The sequence below is a fragment of the Nicotiana sylvestris genome, chromosome 4, assembly GCF_000393655.2.
Source record: "Nicotiana sylvestris chromosome 4, ASM39365v2, whole genome shotgun sequence".
Classification (NCBI taxonomy): Eukaryota; Viridiplantae; Streptophyta; class Magnoliopsida; order Solanales; family Solanaceae; genus Nicotiana; species Nicotiana sylvestris.
Genome location: NC_091060.1, coordinates 131,985,090 through 131,993,208, shown reverse-complemented (window position 1 = coordinate 131,993,208; position 8,119 = coordinate 131,985,090). Strand labels below are relative to the sequence as shown.

Genomic DNA, 8,119 nt, shown 5'->3' with positions numbered 1-8,119 from the left:
AATTAGTCGACTCAAGATAATCTGGGCAGTGTATCTTTAGATTCATAGGAACCAGATTAGGGACCTGATACCTTGGTGTTTCCCTGACAGAAGTACAAGTCAACAGTACAACTGGAAAGCAACTGCAGAAAGTGACTGCCTACAATAGTGCAACAGACAGTGTAGCAGTCACTTTCCATTGAGATTGGACATCACTAAGGATGTCTTTTATAGTATAAACCTCATGCAAAGCACAAGATTCAGGTTCTAAGACTTGCAAAAATCAGAAACAAAAATTCTTTCTCAAGTGCTTGCAACAACCTCTCTCAAGAACAAAGCTGCTTCAACCTCAAGGACCTGATCCAAGATCGAAGATATCTTAAGTCCTTAGGTTTGTTAAGTCTTTGTTAATTGTTCTTCATTGTAACTCCTATCTTTCTTTCTTAGAAGCCGTTTTTAGGAAACCCAAAATCCGTAAACTCTTCAGTTTACGTTGTGACTAGGTTTAGTCATAAGTTAAAGTCTTTGCAACTAGAGAGTTGCAAAGTGGCTTGTAATAATTGTTATTACAAGTTAGAGTGTGTAAAAGCCTTTGTAACTGTAGAGTGACAAAGTTGCTTGTGGCGAGAGCATCATAAGTTAGTTAAATTCTTTGTAATTAGGGAGTCACAAAGTGGCTTGTGGTAAGAGTACCACAAGTTAGTTGAATTCTTTGTAATAGAGTCATTACAAAGTGGCTTGTAATAGGTGTTTACAAGTTAGTGAAGTTGAAAGCCTATAAGTGTAGGTCGTGATTTTTGTCCCCTTGAGTTGGGATTTTTCCACGTAAAAATTCTCTGTGTTCTTTACTTTCTGCCGAGCTACTGTGGAACAATTAGAGAACCTGATTCCCTATACTGACTAGTTTTACAGTCTGTTGCTTACAGTGGGAACTTATAGAGAACAGAGAATGTGGTTCTCTATAAAGTGGGAACTTATCCTGTGTATCATTTACATACTTGTTCAGTATTTAGGACTGTACCAAACTGATATAGGACCAGATCGCTATACAGTTTGGTTCATTAGTATTTTTAGAGGAAACTCGTAGAGAACCCGGTTCTCTATACAGTCTGGTGGACGCATAGTTTCTAACAGAACCCAATGTGAAAGGGTAATTGTAAACACTTAGAAACCCTTCCACATAACTAGTGATTGACTCCTCGGGCGAGGGCACCACCACGTGTTTGTCGACCTAGTTACAATCCTTTTTGACTTGGTCGAGAAGGCTGCAAGTTATCGTGCATATGTACCTCGACATGCGCTTGCATCGGCCCAGAACCGATGAAGTCTTTTCGACCTTAAAATCAGAGTCAATAATGTACCGCCCGGGAACGAACTCTTCAGAACGTGGCTCCGCCACCAGTTGTTTGTCGACCAGCTGAGACGAGGAAGCTTTCTCTATCTGCGGAACAATCTTAGATGTTTTGGTCATTTTTATGAACAAGGAAGAACGAGGATTAAGGTATCTGGAGTTTAATTGTTATCTGATTTTAAGGGTAAACAACATTTCTACGTATACTATTTTATGAGAGTCCTACTGTGTATAAATCTCTTTAAAATAGTAATTCTTTTACATTTATATTTATACTTCATGTTGAAAATATTGGGACCAGTTGAACCCATCGACTATATCACTACAACAAATTTGGCCTATGACCACATCACTTTTTGACAACACTTGAAAAGCGTGGTTAAATATATCTATGACAACACTTTATAAGGGTAGTCTTTAAAAAGTACTTTTGGCTACGATTTATTAGGTGACGATTATGTTAATACTATAGACTACACTTTTTAAGTATTGCCAAATCATAAATTATTGGCAACATTTATCCGTATGTGATGCAACACTTTGTGAGCGTGCTTGTTAACATTTACAAAGGCAATTGTATATAAGCGTGCGCTAAAATATATTTTCTAAAAGTTCCCGCAACAATTTCCCCCTAAAATTTTTCTGAAAAACAACGCCCTAAAATATTTCGCTAAAATCTATTTACCCACGCTAGAAGAAAATCTCCTCGTTCTTCTTTCCTAAAATTCCATAAGCAAAGTTGAGGGCTCTTCTCATATCTTTTTTGTAGATTGAGTATAGCAGAGTAGAAGGGATTGAAATACTTTTGTTGGGCTATGTGGAAATCAAATTCAATTGGAGATTTCGTTGGAAAGTGACATATTTGTCAGGCTCCTTTAATGACACAGAAAATGGTACCAATCAGTAACCGGATCTCCATGCGTCTGAGTCAGATAAAGAAACGAGTATTTGATCGGACACTTTTGCGGCGCCGGTGATCTTTCGCCGGGTTTTCAGGATTCCGGTGATGCTTTTTTTAAAAAGTTGTTCTTTTTATTCAAAATCCCAATTTAATTATTCGTTCAAATTAAATCTTGTTGATTTTTTGTGAGTATGTTTCAGCTTTTCGAAACCCTAGTAAGCTGCTTCAGTTTAAATCCCAAAATATGAATCCTAAATTTGTGTAACTAATAGACCATTAAGAGCTTGCTAAATCTGTTCTTAATTGATTGGACTAATTGTTTTTCTTGTAAGTAGAAACTAAATTGCCTGGCTAATTTTTTTATTGAAAGTTTAGTTTTTTTTATATGTGCTGTGAGTTTAACAAGCATTTCTGATTTTAATAAAGTAACTTTTTGCTATGAGAAGCATTTAACTAGGCTGCTTTAATGTTCACCTTTAATTTAGTTTTCACATTTTTACTTCTTTTGCAATACTTTTTGGCCATTCTTCAGTATTGTAATGATTAGTTTCATTTATTTTCTAAAGTTTGAACTTTTTAGGTTTTAAATCCTTTATGATTCCAAGTGATTAGTTACTTCAGTTGCAGGTGCAGGAAACATTTCTTAAGCTTCATGATAGGATTTCTTAGTTACTAATTACTTTTCATATTTGCTGAAATAACATTATGGTGCACAATGTAGCGTCCTGTCGGGGAGAAGTATTGTGTGATTCTACCAGTTTATTTCTTGTCAATAAGTTAAGGAGGTAGTGTGCTCTCATGTCTCAGAAATAGTAAAAGCTATAGTTGACGTGCCTTTTCTTATTACATATATATTGAAGTATGGATACTATTATGTATAAGTAGATATTTAGAATGGAATAAACTTACCCTACTATAGAATCTTGTGTAGATGAAATCATGAAAATGAGCGGCAGAAGTATGATTGCATCTACGTATGCATCAATTGCATACCAGAATTGCTATGATATTGCCTCAATAGATCTGATGCAATGTTTTACCCTACCACATTCTTAACTTTCCTGTCCCCCCCCCCTCCCTTCAGGGAACCTGGAATTTAGCTTCGGCACCTATCCCTTGTGACCCCGCAAATATCTAGTCAAAACCTAATGTAACAGTTTTAAAAGAAGTCAGGTTCCTATCTAGTCAACTCTTGATATTAATGTTAGCAGCTTGTGTATTTCACATGTGTATGTAGCTTTCACAAGAACTACTTGAGTATTTAATTGACAGAAGTTGAAATAGTTGGGTGCTAGATCTAGATGGAAGTTTTGATGCATCTTTTAAAGGATAAAAATGTGCAGAACTGACACCTTCTTGAATTGATTGATCAATTAAACTAAGAAAATGAATATAGATGATAATTGTCCGCTTTGAGATGATCTTTGAACTTAATCTGTTGTTTTATTGTTAAAACAGTGGCAACTGGAAGCGGACAATCCTAGTTATTAGTTGATGTATTTGCTACCATAGCTGAAAAGACTCAAATACTAAATAATTCTCACTCAATTTATTATGTCTGACACAACCATGTTGTTCTCACTTTTCTATCAGTTAGTTTTACTTTTAATATCTCTTAATTGCTCTTGAGAAGTTAGAGCTCAAACTATCAATCCTAGAATGTTGAAATGCTTGCATTTTATGAAATGTGGTTTGGAGGCTTTTTCTAAAGTTCCAGGACACGCTACATTTGTTTTAGGTCTATAAGAAGTTTAAAACATCAGACAAATTCCATCTTTCCTGCTCTCTTATTCTTTCACACCATATTTAGTAAAAATTAGAACACCCATAAGTTAGTACTCTAGCTCCGCATGAATGCTTCATGTATAACTCTAGTATGGTGCTCCTATTATTTTTTTCTGATTTATTTTTAATTTCATTTGAACATACTCTTATTTCTGTTTGTTGACAAAACCATCTACGAGTTCTGGCAGTGTCTACTCGGTTTGAGTTTATATCATTAAAATTATTTATTTGTATATTTATAACTTTGTGTGCTTTTCTAGATGTCTATTTGTTTTTAGATTAGAGTTTGGCTTTTTGTTTTACTAATTTAATCATTTCTGATTTTATATATGTAATTAGGTTGTTACACTTTTAGTATGTTAATCATATTATTCGTGGCTTCCAGCTTGTTTATTCACAAAAAGCAAGGTATGCGTGCTATTATATTTTTAACAAGATTTAGTAAAGGAAAAAATAAATTACACTGAGCTAGTTTGTTGTTTTATCCATCTGTTATCAAGCTAATTGATGATTTTCATCATAATTCAATCTATATGAAAGCGATATAGGTAAATTTCATCAATTCTACTGAAACGCTTAAATATAAGTGAATTTCTAATCTAATTGTTACTACTTCCTAATGAATTTTTGTGGGAAGTGTGTCTCGTTCTTATCTCCTGGTTTTCATACTGGCTAATTAGTACCATCTTGGCACCATGATATTATTGAAAGAATTTATATTTAGCTATCAATTATCTTTCTGTGATGAGATTCAATCTTGTTTTGGCCTTCCATCAGATGACTTTTTCTTCAAACAACAGTAAACATGTTGATGACTCGAAATCTTGTTCTCCTATTGATCTTGTAGTATATTCAATATATGTATGTACATCTGGCTGCTTTATAGTATCATCTTGTAATATATATTGGAAGCTTAAATGGAGATTGTGTCGATCTGATCAGTCGTCTCAGGAGTTATTGCTCCGATTTCCCTATTTCTGCTTCTTTATGCTTTGTTTATACATGTTATATGGTATCGGGTTGGTTGGATCGAATCTGGAATGATTTTGGTAAGGTTTGAGACACTTAGTCTCTTTTAAGAGAGCTTAAGTTAGAAAAGTCAACCGGATATTGACTTATGTGTTAGAGGCTCGGATGTGAGTTCTGATGGTTCGGTTGGCTTTGGGAGGTGATTTGGGACTTAGGAGCGCGATTGGAATGAGTTTTGGAGGTTCGGAGTAGATTTAGGCTTGAATTGGTGAAGTTGATATTTTGGCAATTTTCGGTTGGTAGGCAAGATTTTGATCTAGGAGTCGAATGGAATCTCGAGAGTTGCAGTAGTTCCGTTGTGTCATTTGGGATGTGTGCAAAATTTCAGGTCATTTGGACGTGGTTTGGTTGGATTTTTTTTATCAAAAGAGGAATTCAGAAGATTTTAGAAAGTTAGGCTTGAATCCGATGTGTTTTTGTTGATTTGATGTTGTTTGAGGTGTTTTGAAGATTGGAACAAGTTTGGATAAGGTAATGGGATATGTTTGTGCCTTTGGTTGAGGTCCCGGGGGCCTCGGGTGAGTTTCAGAGGGTTGAATGGATCATTTTAAGTTAAGAAAAATTAAAGAAAATGGTTTCAGCTGTTGTAGATATTTTGGTCTTCGCGTTCGCGAGTGGACCCTTGCGTTCGCGAAGGGTCAAGAAGGGAGGCGCCAGGTTTAGCCTTCGCGTTCGTGAAGGGGAGTTCAGCGTTCGCGAAGGGCTGGATTAGTAAGCATCGGGTTCGCGAGAGGCTTGGTCGCGTTTGCGTAGGTTGGTGAAGCTAAGGCATCGTGTTCGCGATGGTGGGGTCGCGCTCGCAAAGAAGAGTTTTGGTCAACGAAATTTGTGAGCTTCGCGAACGTGAGGCTTTGACCGCGTTCGCGAAGAAGGAAATTTAGGCCTGGACAGAATGTTTAAGTACTCGTCTTGTCCGTGATTTTGGGGTTTATTTCCTCCATAGTTGGTCGTTTTTGGAGCTTTTTGAAGGAGATTGAAGAGGGATTCAAGGGGAAACATTTGGAGGTAAGAATTTTGGACTTAAAACTCTATTCTATTGTGAAATCTACCTAATAAATCATGGAATCTAAGCCTAAAAATTGAGAAGTTAGGGCTTGAGATTAAGAGACTTTAAATGAGGATTTGAGGGGCCATTTGGACTCTAATTTTAGTGTTTTTGATATGTATAGACTTGTAGGAGGATAAGGATTCCGGTAATGTGATTTTTATCGACTTTCGAGACGTGGGCCTGGGGGTTGGGTTTGGCCAATTTCGAGATTTCTGCTATTATTTGATTGTTTTCGCTTGGGCTTCGTTCCCTTAGCATATTTTGACATCGTGATTTTGATTTTTGGATAGATTCGACGCGAGTGGAGGCCGATTCGAGGGGCAAAGGCGTTGCGAGCTAGAGATTTGACCGGTTCGAGGTGAGTAATGATTGTAAATGATGTTCTAAGGGTTTGAAACCCCGGGTTTGCACATCGTAGTGCTATATTGAGGTGAGACACGTTTGATGACGTGCGTGGGGTCGTGCACTATTTGGGATTGTGACTTGGTTCGTTTCGATTGATGGTTTTACTGCGTATTTGACTGGAATCTATTTATTATCATCATTATTTGGGCTGAATGCCATATTTCGGCTTCGTGCCAACTATTTGAACCCTTCGGGGATTTTTATTGATATTTCCTCACTGTTTTGACTTTATACTTGAACTCAGTCATGTTATTTTCCACTGTTTTCGTACTCAGCCATGTTTACTCAGTTTTAATACTCAAATGATATTTTTAAATGATGTCTGGGATGAGAAACACTGTTTTACTATTGCCCGAGTGGCTTGTGAGGATTTTTGACTGAGGCCGAGGGCCTGAGATATGTACGCCATGAGGTGGCTTGTTTGATATGAGGCCAAGGGCCTAGTAATGATGCCACGAGGTGGCTTGACATTGCGCTTGGGTCGTAAGGGGCCCCTCCAGGAGTCTGTACACCCCCAGTGAGCGCGTGTACCCATTATGATGTGAGATTGAGCCTGAGGGGCTGATATTGTTCTATGTGATTGCCCGAGGGGCTGGTACTGTTCTGAGATGTTGCCCGAGGGGCGGAATTGCTGATACTGTGCCCGAAGGGTGAGCTTTTATGTGTTTACTTTTCATAACTGATTGTCAATTACCTGCTTAATTATTGAAAATGGTTTTTCATCAAACTATATTTGAGTTAAAGGATTTTACCTATCTTTCACTGTTTTACTGCTTCATTATAGAATGTCTTGTGTTTTACGTGATTTCTTGCTTTCAGTCTTTATTTACATTTGTTACTCACTGAGTTGGATTACTCACTTTTCTCCCTGCATCCCGTGTGCAGATTCCGGCGTTGCTGATCCTGCTAGTGCGAGTTGAGGGCTCCCGACGGACATTCGGAGTTCACGAGGCAGCTGTTTGGCGTCCGCAGTCCTGTGTTTTTCTCTCTTGTCATTTCTATCACTTTCCAAACATTTGTAGTAGTTATAGACTTATCGGACTTGTAGTAGGATTATAGATGGTCATGACTAGTGACACCCCGGTTTTGGGCTGTGTTGGGTTGTTCTTCCGCGTATTTATGACATTATCTGCTACATTGAATTATTTTATCATGTTTTAGACTGTTTTCCTGTTGTTTAACTGTTTAACATACAATTAGGGATAGTTGGCTGGCCTTGTCTTCACGAGAAGCGTCATCATGACCGGGTTTGGGGTTTAGATTCGTGACAGAGATATAACTTTTTCACATTATTTGCAGGCTATAACAAAAAGTAATGCATTTTTATTTCTCTTAGTTGTAGGCATGGGAAGGCAGATCTACTAAAGAGAATAAAGAAAATGCAAATGGGGAACATAAGGCTTACAAACCTTCAGGAGTTTCTATGGTTTGAACAAGAAAAGTTCATACACTGATTAGATTAATGGTGATGTCAAGCTTATAAAAATGGACCAGTTACAAAATTAGGAGATGATGTGAAGGGTGTTAAACTAGCTAGCCATGTATTAGAAAAGAAACTTGTAGCTAAAGGGATATCGAATGAGGTTTCTAATAGATGCTAACTTCTAATTAATATGTGTAA

At 37.2% G+C, this 8,119-nt stretch overlaps 1 long non-coding RNA gene across 1 annotated transcript; it reads left to right on the top strand.

Annotated features, from left to right (window-relative positions):
- The first annotated feature begins 1,951 nt into the window (after positions 1-1,951).
- Positions 1,952-7,645, top strand: LOC138889054 (uncharacterized). Its single transcript, XR_011406617.1, has 3 exons — positions 1,952-2,333; positions 6,384-6,451; positions 7,384-7,645. It is a non-coding gene; the product is annotated as an uncharacterized lncRNA (long non-coding RNA).
- Positions 7,646-8,119: the final 474 nt, after the last annotated feature.